A 14,219-nucleotide genomic window follows, 5' to 3' on the forward strand; every position below is an offset into this window, starting at 1 on the left:
TCCATTTATTGGGTGGAAAGTGTTAAGCTTATTTGGTGAATATTTTTATGAGTTTTTCCTTTATTATGTGTGTGTGTGTGTCAGTGCATGGTTGCGTGTGTATTAGGGCGAAGGTTGAGCGTTTCATGTGTGTGGGTTAAAATCTGTGATTTCTTTTTCACATGTGTGCGTCTGTGTTTGTGCATGTAAGAGGGAAAAAGGGAGATAGAAGCAGAGGGTTTAGTTAAGCATAAGGTCGGTCCCCAATATAACCATACATAAACATACACACACACACATATATATATATATAAATACATGCATATGCATAAATAAAATGGAAATTAAATGATAAATATATATATATATAAAATAAATAAAAATAGGAGTATACACACACACACACACACACACACACACACACACACACACATATATGTGTGTGTGTGTGTGATGGCAGCAACTCATTCTCGAGTATTGCTATTACTTAATATATCTCTGGCTTAAATGATGCAAGCATAAGCGCAACTAGCAGCACGTGGCGAACGGTCACTTCTATGAACTTTCTATAGTCCTGCACATTCACTAATGACTGAGTCCAAGCTGTGGTGCCCCGAACACCTACCAGGCCAGACCCTGGAAGTTCCAAAGCCCTCATTGACGCCCATATTTACATCAGTCCTCAGTGAATGTCCGTTTGCCGTTTTAGGCTACAGCCAACCTTTTTGTTATCGAGATACACACTGATTGCAAAATGTGTATTCCATTGCATATCAAGTAAGACCTGTGCTTGAAGCTTTTTATAGTGAGGAAAGACAATCCCACTCTCTAAACAACTGCCACATTGAACCAAAAAGAAGAGCAAGTCAACATCATTGGAAGCAGCAGTCGCCGCAGGTTTTATATCAGGGTTTTTCTTCTCCTAGAGAGGTTACCTTTACCACGGCTTACGGGAGCCCTCTACACCCACCATGCCATTTGATCCATGACTGGGACTTAGATTACTGGGCACCAGAACGTACTCCACACTTATATGGTGCAGGACACTCGCCGTTCATCAGAACCCCGTATGCATGGCAGTGGTCACGATGTGCACGTGGGGTTGATTTGTCTGGGAGAAGCACAGTATGATGCTAAGACAGCTGTCCACACATGTCCACACCAGACCTTGACCACCATATATATATATATATATATATATATATATATATATATATATATATATATATATTTATATTTTTTTTTTTAAAGTGATGATTGTGTAGTTCCAACGAGAGAAAAAAATATATATTTAAAAGAGTGTCGCCATCAACAATTGTGTGTTTTTCAGCCTTTTATCATATTTTTATTTTAAAATATTTTAAAATAAAAATATGATAAAAGGCTGAAAAACACACAATTGTTGATGGCTACACTCTTTTAAATATATATATATATATATATATATATATATATATATATATAATTTAAAGGAGATTAGAATAATAGTCTAAAGAGCTAAGTGTATTTTAATGTAATAGTGAAATAGCAAATTATATATATATATATATATGCACACACACACACACACACATATGTATAATGTTCGCTTATTTTTTTATTCATATATTCATACTTTTCCTCTTTGGACATTCATTGTATTCTTTTTGGACTTATGCATTTACTCAAGTGCACTGGAATAATCATGTAATTATTTAGATACCCATTACAAACATGAGAACAGAATAGTGTTTTGCAACTATTACATACTTTCACCTAACAAATTAATAACAGATGTTGTCACAAAAAAAGACTTTTCTATGGGACACAATAGTGCTAAAAAAAAACAAATACAGACATAATAATCACACAAAAACCTTTAAATTATTCTAATGTTTCATGGCAATTTATTTTTAACAATTCAGCATGTTACTATACATAAAACTATACATAACGTCTTTTAACATTCGATAATCGCACAAACGCATAAAACTAAATCAAGTTCTACACATGATGAAATTCTGCTAAAAAACATATACAGCCTCTTGAAGTTTTGATAATCGCTCAAATTATTAAATTTAAATATTAGAACCTTTAAAATTTTACTATGGTGAACTCTAACAAAAGGTTTGAGAATTATTGGCATTTTAACATGTATTGCTAACTCTTTATTTGCACACATTCAAACACATATTGGTCTTTCCTTGCTCGGAGGGAACACTCTCACAATGTAAACACAGCATTGGTTTGGGAATGTAAATATACACAAAAATACTAACACATCACTACCCCGCCCCCCCCCAAAAAAAACGGCCCTAAAAAGATTTCTTTTACGAGTAAAAATACTTAATTTTTTATTTTTAAGCGATTATTAAGACTTTAATGATGTTATATTTGTTTTTGCATGTTTATTCCTGTTGATGATTAAATTTAATTTTATATCCTTGACCGATTACCTAGTCTTCAAAGCTGGGACTTATCTTGTGGACACTTTCTTTTTAAAACTGATTAAATGCTTTCAAATAAGTTAAAACACAAAAATATTATGCAGGTTGGTTTCAACGTAAATTTTGTTTGCTACAGAAACACTTATTTGTTATATATTTGTTTTTTACCACTTTAACTTTCTGTGGAGTATTTTTATTATTTAGAACATGTGATAGAGCTACTTTTAGAAAAAAAATGCGTGCAGTATACCGAGAACAAAAACGATGGCTGACTTGAAAAATAGTCATCGGTAGAATGCAATTATCTATTTCTGTTTTTGTTCAATCTAAAGAATTAATAAGTGCTTTTTTTAGAATCAACCAGCACCTGCATGTTATCGCCCCAAACCAACACTAATTGCCAGTAACCATCAGTGCTAACAATCACAGACAGTGGCTTCCACTAGCTGCCACTGGAAAACAATGCCCAACAGTGGAAGCCAGATTATTTCATTTGGCCCATGGCCACCAGTGTCTACTATTTTCCAGGGACAGCAGTGGCCACCAACAACAACTGTAGTTTAATTTGTTTTCGAGGAGGGTCCTTTAACAATTCTGTTCTGGATCTGTCATACTTTCACCAGGCAACGCCAGCTAATGTGTCCTGCTAGTATTTAAGTAAAAATTTTAAAATGTGCAATTACCAGCTAGTGTGATCTTGGTAACAACAACATGAGAATAAACTACGAAAATGGGACTAAAATTTAAGAACTATTTTTCTGACGAGGGATTTTAAATCCGAAATTAATTAGTAAAAAAAAAGGAAAAGAAAATTCTTTTTATTTGTATCTAAAAGCATGTTTTTTAAAACAGTTTGTCTCTTTATTCTACAGTTTTCACCTCATTTAAGATGCTTTTAAGAGTCAACACATTTTCAACTATATATATAAACATATATATATATATATATATATATATATATATATATATAATATTAGGAGCAAAATTCGCAAGATAAGAAAAGATTATTAAAAGACTTTTCAAATTCGAAAGTGCAGAAATATAAATATAGAACAACAACCTTTTCCAGAGTTAAAAGGCTCAATATCAGTGATAGAGCCTAATATAAGAAGAAAAAGTCAAGATATTGTAGATTTAAATTTACAATATTTTATTCAAAACAAGTAATACGGAATAAAGGTGAAAGGTTCCTTATTTCATGGAGTTTCAAAGAAAAGCTCTTCTTTGTAAGTATAGATAGGTATCTATTTTTGCTGGTGAGCTCAATTTTTGAAAACATTTGAAAAAGAAAATTAAAAGAAAAGTTATAGATAAAATGAAAAGGAATACTCAGTAAAGTCCAATATGCATGGTTGTACATATCCAAAAGTTTGCAATAGGTGAGACGATTAGAGTTCTGTAAATTATTTTTAAAATATCTGGGATTAGAGAAGGAATGAAAAGTCCTGTAGTGAAATGAGGGAGTAAAATCCAATCCATGAAAATAATGGTTCTTGTGCAGGGATGTATATGAAGTCTTTTTATAAACAAAGTATAGGGGTCAAATGGAAAAGAGTTAAAAAATAGGAAACTAGATTTAAAGTGTGACAGTAGTCAAAATAACCCTTGATGGCCAATGTAAATCAGTAAAGAGGGAAAGAATGAAACATAAAGTTTAAAGTTAAAGCGGGAGAAGAGTTGTTTTACTGTCAAGCTGTTGATTTATATACTAATAATGGAATTAAACTGGGCAGAAAAGAAGGGTTAGAGAAGGAGTGGGGTTAGAAAAGTGGGGAGGAAGGAGATAAACCTAAACTGTTAGGTTACTTGGTGGAAGAGAAAGATTTTGAAATAAGGAAGAAAACGGTAAAAAATATATAAAAAATGGTCAAAATTTTTAGATCAAGATAATATTGAGAAATAAGCATTATATGAAAGAACTGTTAAAATTGATAAAATAAATTAGCGAAAAAAATAAAAATGTAAGACATTCAAACTTATGAGTATCGACTTAGAGAATAAAGTGAGGCGAATGAAATATGCTTGTCTCAAAAGAGTTATAGAGGAAGAGGGGCTAGCAAATGTTAAAATGAGCGATGGATTTATGGAAATAAATTTATGTGAAGATATAGAGGGATAGATGGTAATCAACATTAAAATGTGGTTCAGGAGGAGAGAATTGAAAAAATAAGAGATAAGGGTTAAGGTACAAACGTAAGATCAAAAAACGGATTAATGAAGCAGCAATCATGAGGGAATAAAGGTATTTAAAGAATAGTATATAAAAGAGATAAGGGGAGTATATGTAAAAGGGAAATTACAGGTCAGGCTGAGATGAGAATTATCAACTAATGACTCAAAGGTGAAATGAATGGAGGCGGGAATAGTTATGTAATTTTGAATTGGTTATACTTGTATTTTTTCCTATGTTTGCAGCTTGAAATTAATTCGTTTTTAGAATTAATGATGTTAATACTTTGAGATAAGGTGATAATGTTTACAGCTTCAGATATACAGAGCCGGCAACTAGTGATAGGACAATTCCAAAATTTTTCCCGATTCCAGTTCAATTACCGATTCTGTTTTAAATTTCCAATTCCGATTTGATTCCTGATTCCGATTCTTTTAATATTTATAAATATTTAAGTAGAGATTTGTTTTGGTTTTTTGTTGTAAATTTTCAAATTATTACATAACCCCCCAGGTAATTTCCGGGTATATTTTTTCTCAAATGTGTAATGTATTGCAAATTGAAAAACAACAAAAGGTTTATTTTGATTTTAAACAAAACCAAATTGTATCAGTTAGTCGTTAGCGTACAACATGCTACTTGAAAGTTTTCATAAACAGTTGAAAATAGTCAACGATTGGTAGGTATAATGAGAAAACGATGTAAGAACAAAATATTTCCCATTGTTACAAACAAATTTCGAAATAATAATGTTACTATTTAGAAAACCATTTTTAACATTGAGAGGCTTCGTTGACTATTATGTGCCTTCCTTCTATGAATGTTTAAATTTTATTTTAATCATAAATTTTTATTTTAATCATATAAATTAAATTGATTTGCTTTGCTGTAAAAAAACAAACAAAAATGCGATGCAAATAATGTTAACAACTAGTGGGACATGTGGAAATTCCACAGGGGACTCATTGGTATTCATGGTGTAAATAGAGATGCTCTGATATTATTGTACCTATTTACTATGCCTCCCCACGGGACAGAGTTAGACACCAGGGTCGTTTTTTTAACGTGAAGAAAATGTACAAAAATAAAAAAAATTGTCTCAGTCGTGAAGGACTGATCCTCCACCGAAAGAGAACAAGAAATGGAAGTGCAGCATCTGAAGAACAGATACTACACTTTGATCTTGACCAAAAGGCCAAGTTCTTGTTAAAACTGCAAAAGTATTTATCTAAGCTAGCAGGTACGCTCGGCATAGCTAGGTCGTAAAGTACGCTTAAATATGATATTTTAATTCTTGCAGATTTCGTATATATTATTATAGAGTTAATGTTCTATCGATTTTTATATATTATAAAGTTGCGATTTCAAAAATAAAAATATATCCATATGACTTGGGTGCATCAGCTTGAGTTCCTTCAGCAATAATCGAAACCGAAACCAAAATTTATGAAGAATTCTTGATAAAATTATTTATTAAAAAAATGGATCACTGGAGTTCCATCAGCTATAATCGCAATCGAAACCAAAACTTGTGAAGAATTCTTGGTAAAATCATTTATAAAAAATAGATGAATTAAGTGCCATCATCTATAATATAATGATTGTGTAAGCATGGAACACTAGTGTTCGTAGGCATAAAAGAATAATTATTATTTAATTAGAATGATATATATATATATATATATATATATATATATATATATATATATATATATATAGAATAAGTTGAGACGATAAAGAGTAAAGTTCAAAATGCCATTGCCTAAAGAGGTTTCTCCCTTATTTCCCTTTCTGTAACCCTTGACTTGATAATGTAACAAAGTTCTTATATAACATCATATTTTATCATTTTAACTTCTTTTTTTTTTTTTACATAAGCATCGCCACTTATCAAGGCTAATATACATATATATATATATATATATATATATATATATATATATATATATATATATATATATATATATAAAATTATGGTAATATAGTAATATACGTTAAATTTATATAGATCAGATTGATACATGAAGGCACTAGGAATGCTACTGTTCAAGAATGTGGTTCCAGAAGAGGTTGTTGCTGTAGAATGTCGGATTTGTCAGTTGCACACCTTGCAGCAGAGTAGAGAGTACCGCAACAGTGATGACTGCATGGTGCTTTTGATTTACTGGGAGTTTTGTAGGAAGTTCTTGGTGAAGTGTGTGCTAGGAGAGCATACCTGATGAAGTAAGAACAAGTGAGGATAACGATGTGCAGGTATGGTTGGACAAAAGCATCATGATAATCAAGCAATTAGAACACAATCGTCCAGATTTGGAAGTCATTAACAAGGTCTCAAAGAGATGGCAAACTGCAAACTTTTTAGTGCTCTGGGACAAGGATGTGGTTGAGAAGGAGAAGAGAAGTGTGCCAATTAGGCAATTATGCTCTGTTGAAGGTAAGATGTATAATTGCTAGGTGTGATATCGAGTCGTCTGGAAGGGTATTTGAAAAAAAAAAACATGAATCTCTGATGTTTGGGACGGTCTTCAGACTTCTGCTATTGTAGGTACCACCAATATCCTTAGGGAAACCCTTAATCTTTGAAGCTCCTGGTATGCAGCAGGGATTGAAGGAGAGTCTTCTGAGAATGAATTCCATCTCTTTTCTGGCAGACGTTTATCAAACGAAATCAGGGGTATTATTACAATAAACCTATATTACTTTGTAACCAACAGACATCTGCAAACATGAAATTGAAAAAATCGTAATTGTTTCTAATTATTTTATATGTACATTTTATAAGTACATTTTATAAGTACATTTTATAAGTACATTTTATATGTACATTTTATAAGTACATGCCCAAACGTTAAAGTATACATTGGTTCTAACTTCCCAAAACTATTACATTAGTATTGATACAATTTGCTAGTTAAGTTGATTTTATTATTTGAAGTTTCATTTGTTTTAACAATTTAATAGATAAATCTTATATCTGTTGTTTAATGTCTTTTTTATTTGCTTTTTTTTTTTTGGTAATTAATTCAACTTAAGTAGTTTTGATTTGAAAAGGAACAAAAAAGAAATGAAACAAAAATTTTAAAACTTTTGATTAGTTATATTTGTCTTATGATTTATTAACCGTTTGATTTTGAAATCAGTTTATTATTTTCTATTCAATAACAAAGGGTAAAGTAAGAAAAGGCAGTGAACAAATAACATGGAACTTAAAAACAAAATGAAATCTTAATCTCTTGTTATTTTTTAACTTTAAAAAAGAACTCATACATTTACAAATTTAAAAATGATTGTATTTTGGTAAAAGAAAAAAATACAAATCCAGACTTTAACAAAAACAATGCAAAACAAAAATGGAAGTATAAATAATACTCTTGGGCAATGCTAGGTCAGGAGAGCTGGTAGATTTCTTAAACTGTTGAAACAGGCAAAAGTTATGACCCATTATCTTAAAAGGAATACTTTAGAAAATGTAGTATTGTGATGGTTAGTTTCTATTAATCACTTACAGTGCATCGAGCAGATACCATAATACTTAGTTTTCTGCACCTTACCATAACAAAGGTACATACAAATTTCAACCAGTAATGTCCTAGAAAAGTAGAATAAACAAGCAAACATACTAAGAGAATATATATATATATATATATATATATATATATATATATATATATATATATATATACGTTTTATTTTTTATTACCATATCTTTCTGTTAAGTTACATTATTGTTTCAGCTACCCGGCCGTTTTTTGGCCACGGCCGGGTAGCTGAAACAATAATGTAACTTAACAGAAATATACAGTAATAAAAAATAAAACGCATATTTGCTCTACAAGAGGATTGAGCACTTTCTTCAGTTTTTATTAATTACCATTATTTCTACTAAATATATATATATATATATATATATATATATATATATATATATATATATATATATATATATATATATATATATATTAGGCACCGCCAAAAATGGCCGAAAAATCAAGTTGTTGTTGTTTTTTAAAACGAAACTACATTTATTAAAATCCATTATTTCTGAGTAACTTTTTTTTCCAGAAAGATAAAACCCTGAATTTTTTCATATAGAAAGCAGAATAATGTAAAACTTTTTCTACTATTTTTAATTAAATTTTAAATGTTAAATTTCCCCTAAAAGTTAACAATTGGCGTTTTTTGTTTTGTACAAAAAACGTATATAAATAGTTAAAAAAAAAAAAAAGGTTTTTGAAAGAATTAATTTGTTTATTTCTTGTCTAACTAAGATTTAGGGTGATTTTCTATAAGAATATGCAAAAATATTATAATATAAGTACCTGGATTTCAAATAATTCCACTTATTCATACAGGCAACCTATACTTCGAGTCGATTTGATTACTGTTTACATTTGTGCTTGATAAAAAGCAAAGTACGGAAGACCAAAAAGCCCCAAAAAACTTATTTTTCAGTGACGAAAATTTCAATGTATTATTAACGCTGAGGCTGGCCATTACCAGATGGGTGACCATTTGTATGAGTTTGGTTTTTAATGTGTATGTGTGTGGGGGCCAGGCTCTCCAAAATGGGGAGGGGGGGGGAAATTTAAAGCAGAATAAAAAAAATTATTTCAGCTAGTTTGGTCCACCGTAGTCGAAAGGCGGCAAACGTTTCAAAATTTGATCGAAGAAATAATATTTTTAACACAAAGGGCACAATATTTATCGAATTTTTTTTTGTATCGATTCTTCAAAGCATGCCATGTTTAATAATGGTCATGCATTATTCGGCTTGCTAAAAAGAAATTGTTAATTTATTTATCAAAGATTTTAAAATGACTTTTTTCGTATAAATATTAAAAAAAAATTTTTTTTGTTTTACTTAACTTAAATTAATTATTTTACTTAACATATTGACCGAATTTCACACTTCAAAACTCAAAAGCGGGATAATTAAACACAATCGAAGTTTTGATATTCAGACAAATTCAGACATATTCAGGTATGCAAACAAGATTTTTTTTTTTTATCTATAATCCTGTCCCTTACAACAACATAATATGTTTTGTTCAGTTTCAGATGATTATTTTAAGCATATTTGGAACCCCCTCAAAACAAGGGGGGTTTTGTAAGCAAATATATATATATATATATATAAATATTGTTTATGAAAAATAAGGGCACTGTTATAAAGTTCATTCTTCTCTTAATAATCGCTGAAAATTTCGTATTGATCGGATAATTACCTGATTTTTGGTAGATTTTTAAAAAGATGGTCCGTCAAAAAGTACTTTACTGCCCCCACCCCAGTTTTGGCGGTGCCTAATATATATATATATATATATATATATATGGCAGTTTTAAAAGCCGAGAGCAATGTGGAAAGGACTGGGGTCACAAGAGGAAAGAAAACGAAAACAAACAAACAAATAGATGGGTATGCTCGAGTAGAGAAATCTCTAATTATTTATTCATTCATTACATCATTATTTGCAACCAAGTTATTGGTATGTCCGCTGTATATAAATTCCATCATTGGTGGTCTGGAACTTTGATTAATTTCGGGAGAAAGCACCTCCCCTTTTCAAAAAGGAAACAAGAGTATATTCAAGGGGGCAAAATAGACTAGGACCGCAAATAGACGTTAGAACCACAGTAAGATGTGACTACTTAAATCTGTAGGTAACTGGGGATAATTTTTTTGTTATTAATATTTATTACCTATATTTTATTATTTTTAATCTTGTTTATTTCGTTATTATTTTTTTCTATTAGGAGGTATTCTTATGGTTAAATTTATTATCCCATTACGATAATGTATTTTGTTTATTTATTTATTTTTCTTTATTATTATTATTATTATTATTATTATTATTATTATTATTATTATTATTATTATTATTATTGCTTCAAACTAGCGGCGCAGCTAAGATGTTTTTTCTTTTTTTATAGTATCCCAGTAAAATTTGGGTAACTACTGGTGTAAGGGAGATAACTGTCTTTAACTTTATTTCTTTTATCTTTTTTTTTGTTTCCAACTTGTTATAAATATATTTTATTGTTTATATTTTTATTTTCAATATTTATTTGTATTAAAGTGTAAGAGAGCTAATTGGGATTAAATTCATGTATCTTTTATTCTACTTTGTGGTTATAATATTCTTTTTTTGTTTATATATATTAATATTTACTTTTTTCCTGTGTTTATATCTTCATATTTGTTACTTGTTAACTTCATCCTCTCCATTTCTCTATCTTGTCTTACATCAATCTTCTCTCATTCACTCTCATGTCTTTATTACCTTTTTTCTTTTTTTTCTTTTATTTAGTTTTATTTATTTATTATTACTCTTTTTATAATATAAGGTGATCTAAAATCTGATTCTTAAATATAAATGTGTATAGTGTTATAAAATGCATATATAAATCCTATATATATGTGTGTGTGTGTGTGTGTGTGTATTATTATTATATGTATCTTATTATCTATCTTCTATCTCATATTGTTTGCTCTTTTGTCTGTATCTAGTTAAATGTTCATATTATAATGTCATCTCTTAGTTTACTGCAATGTTTCATGTGGATGTTTTATTTTCTATATGCCTCGTAGTCTATATCTATGTAGGTAACTGGGGATAATTTTTTTGTTATTAATATTTATTGGCTATATTTTATTATTTTTAATCTTGTTTATTTCGTTATTATTTAGTAGCCATTTTCCTTTTTTTATATTTATTTTTATTAGATTATATATCATTTTTTATATTTTATAATTTGTATATCGTTGTTACTGTGTGTTCTCTTATTATTAGGGGGCATAGGATGAAGGGAGAGCTCAGTTCAAGCCTGTTATCAAGGGAAGGTTTGTGCTTGGAGATAAGGAGTGCTTCAGCAATTCTGAGATTTCCAAGGTTTCTGACTGAGGCAAGGATACTAACGCGGATGTTACATTGTGTGTTGTTGCATGAAATAAATGAGGAGATTCTAGTGCTTATATGTTCTTTAATGTGTTGGTGTAATGGTCTGGTGGTAATCCCTATGTAGGGTTTGTTGCTTTAGTGCATTGCAGGTCATAGACTTCGTGGGTGCACAAACATAAGCCTGTATCTGAAATGGGGCAATTTGAGTGAAGATAAGGTGTAATTGGGATAGCCGTTTATGGAGAGGGTATGGCAGGATTTTGTTGGACGTGTTAGTGCACTTGTTGCATATACGTGAAATCTCTACATGTGTGTAGCTCAGTTTATCTTTGAGGGGTAAGGCAGATCTAAAGTGTAAGAACAGACGCATGCAGGCTGGTTTCCTGTAGAACTCTGTACATATAGAGTCGTTGTCATTGGTGTTGAGTTTGAAATCAAGGAGTGAGAGAGAACCAGAGCCGTTTGGGTGTTCTATGGTAAACTGCAGATGGGGGTCAGTATTGTTGAATGGCTTCGTCATGGGAGTATGTATGTATGGTTGTCTCTCGAGTCTATCCATGTAAGCAATAGCTAGGAGACTGGAGAGGCTGAAGCGCATGGGTAGACCAGATACTTGCTTATATTATATGGTTTAAAACTGTGAAATATGTGTTATCAACAATCACTCAGAGAAGTTGGAGGATGTCAGCAGGGATTATTCCGAAACAGTTTATGTTATATAGCGGGGTGTGCCAGGATGGAGGTGTACAGGGAGATGACATCCAGGGTGAAAGAATACCTGTTTAGCCTTAGTTGTTGGGGAGGTAACCTGTTAAGCCTATCGATGACGTGGTCAGATCTTATTGACATGGGCTGGAAAGCTAGAGAGTAGGGGTTTAAGTAGTTAGGAGAGGAGCCAAGAGAGGGGGCTGTTGATGCTGGAAACTATAGGTCTGATTTGTGTGTGTGTGTGTGCTGTTTTTGTGAGTTTTAATCAAGTCGTACAAAGTGGGGAGTTTGCTGATTTTGGTAGTAAAGTTTATTCTATATTGTTTTTGGATATTTCTGTGGGAGCAAATATGTGACCAGGTCCTATTGATAGTGTTCTCTATTTGGGTGACAGTGATATTATCAGCTGGGATGTATAGGTTGGTATTATTAAGGTGATCTTGGGCGAGGGAATCATAAGAGTCTTGGGAGATGATCAAAATTCTTTACCTTTCTCGGAGGGTAGATAGACAAGATTTTTTTTTAAGGCCCTCCAGAGTGAAGTGTTGGGCTGTTGAAAAGTTGGGTATGATGTGGGTCTGTTCATGTTTAAGTATGGCGAAAATCATGTGTTTAAGTCTTGTAAGCTTCATGTCAAGGGTGTGGTTATTAGGGGGTGGGTGTAAAGGGTGATCGAGCTGAAATACAGGAAAAGAGGTGTTAGAACTATCCGAATGGTTGTGGCTGGTGTCATTAGAGAAGGTGAGGGCAGACAGCCATTTGAGATGATATGCGGTTTGATATGCGGTCCTTTCCGCATTGCTCTTTTAAAACTTCCATATATTCCTTCACCAGCAATGCTTCAAGCAAACTACCATTTACTTATATATAATTCACGGACAGAATGTACCAGATCTATCAGTATACTTTGACAGACAAGTAACTCAAACTGAGATTAAAACCTTAGTTTTGACAACAGGCAGACTACTACACTATCAGCACAAGCTTACTACAGCAAGTGAGATCTACATACTTTTATTAAAAGATGTTCATCAGTGAAAGTGTTCAAATACTATATATATATACTAGCTATATATATACTAGCTCAGTCATAAAATATGCTTAAATATGATATTTAAATTTGTACATATTTAGTATTTATTTTTAAAAAGCTAATCCTCTATTGATTATTATATTGTACCCAATGTGCAGTAGTGGTCCCCCCCCCAGCGTTGCCCAGTCATAAAATACGCTTTAATCTGATATTTTAATTAATTCATATTATTATAGAGCTAATTCTCTATTGATTATTATATTGGACCTGATATGATAATAATTAAGTAATGTAATAGTAATGATTTCAAAAGTTAAAAAAAAGCGACTTTGGTGCCATTATCTAAAATTGAAACAAAAACATTTAGCACTTCAGTCTTAGTTGTTACTATTTGAGCTATCGACAAATTAATAAGAAAGTGCTAAAAATTAAACAACTTTATTGTATATATATATATATATATATATATATATATATATATATATATATATATATATATATATATATATATATATATAATCATAGAAGTAACAGCCAAGTTCAGCTAAAAAACCAAAGTGAATTTTTTCCCTTTATATTAAATCAGAAAACAGTAGACATAAAATTGAGAGAGGAGTTTGGTAGAAATGGTTCTACACACACAGAGACATGGTGACTTTTATGTATAGATATATATTTATGTAAATGTACTAGGATTTTTTTCATTTTAAATGCTAAATGTAGAAAATATTCATAAATCGGACTGAGTGCAATAGTTAAATTAAACCAATCATCCATGAAATGAATAATTAATTGATGAAAGTTCGTTTTTCAAAGGAATATGCAAATTAGTTAAACTTTATGAAGTTGCTTCGATATCTATGACTAAGTATATTAAAAAGTTTGTTTTAATAATTTTTAAATAGAAAACGTAATCTTTTAATGTCCATGTCAGTGCTACAAAAAACTAAAGTTTACACACACACACACACACACACACACACACACACACACACATATGTATG

General features: G+C 30.9%; 1 protein-coding gene across 4 annotated transcripts in view; it reads left to right on the forward strand.

The window, feature by feature from the left end:
* LOC145239866 (tubby-related protein 4-like) overlaps positions 1-14,219 on the forward strand; it is a 647,302-nt gene that overhangs the window by 591,885 nt on the left and 41,198 nt on the right. The gene's annotated exons all lie outside the window — the stretch shown is intronic.

Source organism: Euprymna scolopes, chromosome 19 (assembly GCF_053919585.1).
Source record: "Euprymna scolopes isolate OS-2025 chromosome 19, ASM5391958v1, whole genome shotgun sequence".
In the NCBI taxonomy this organism is placed as follows: domain Eukaryota; kingdom Metazoa; phylum Mollusca; class Cephalopoda; order Sepiida; family Sepiolidae; genus Euprymna; species Euprymna scolopes.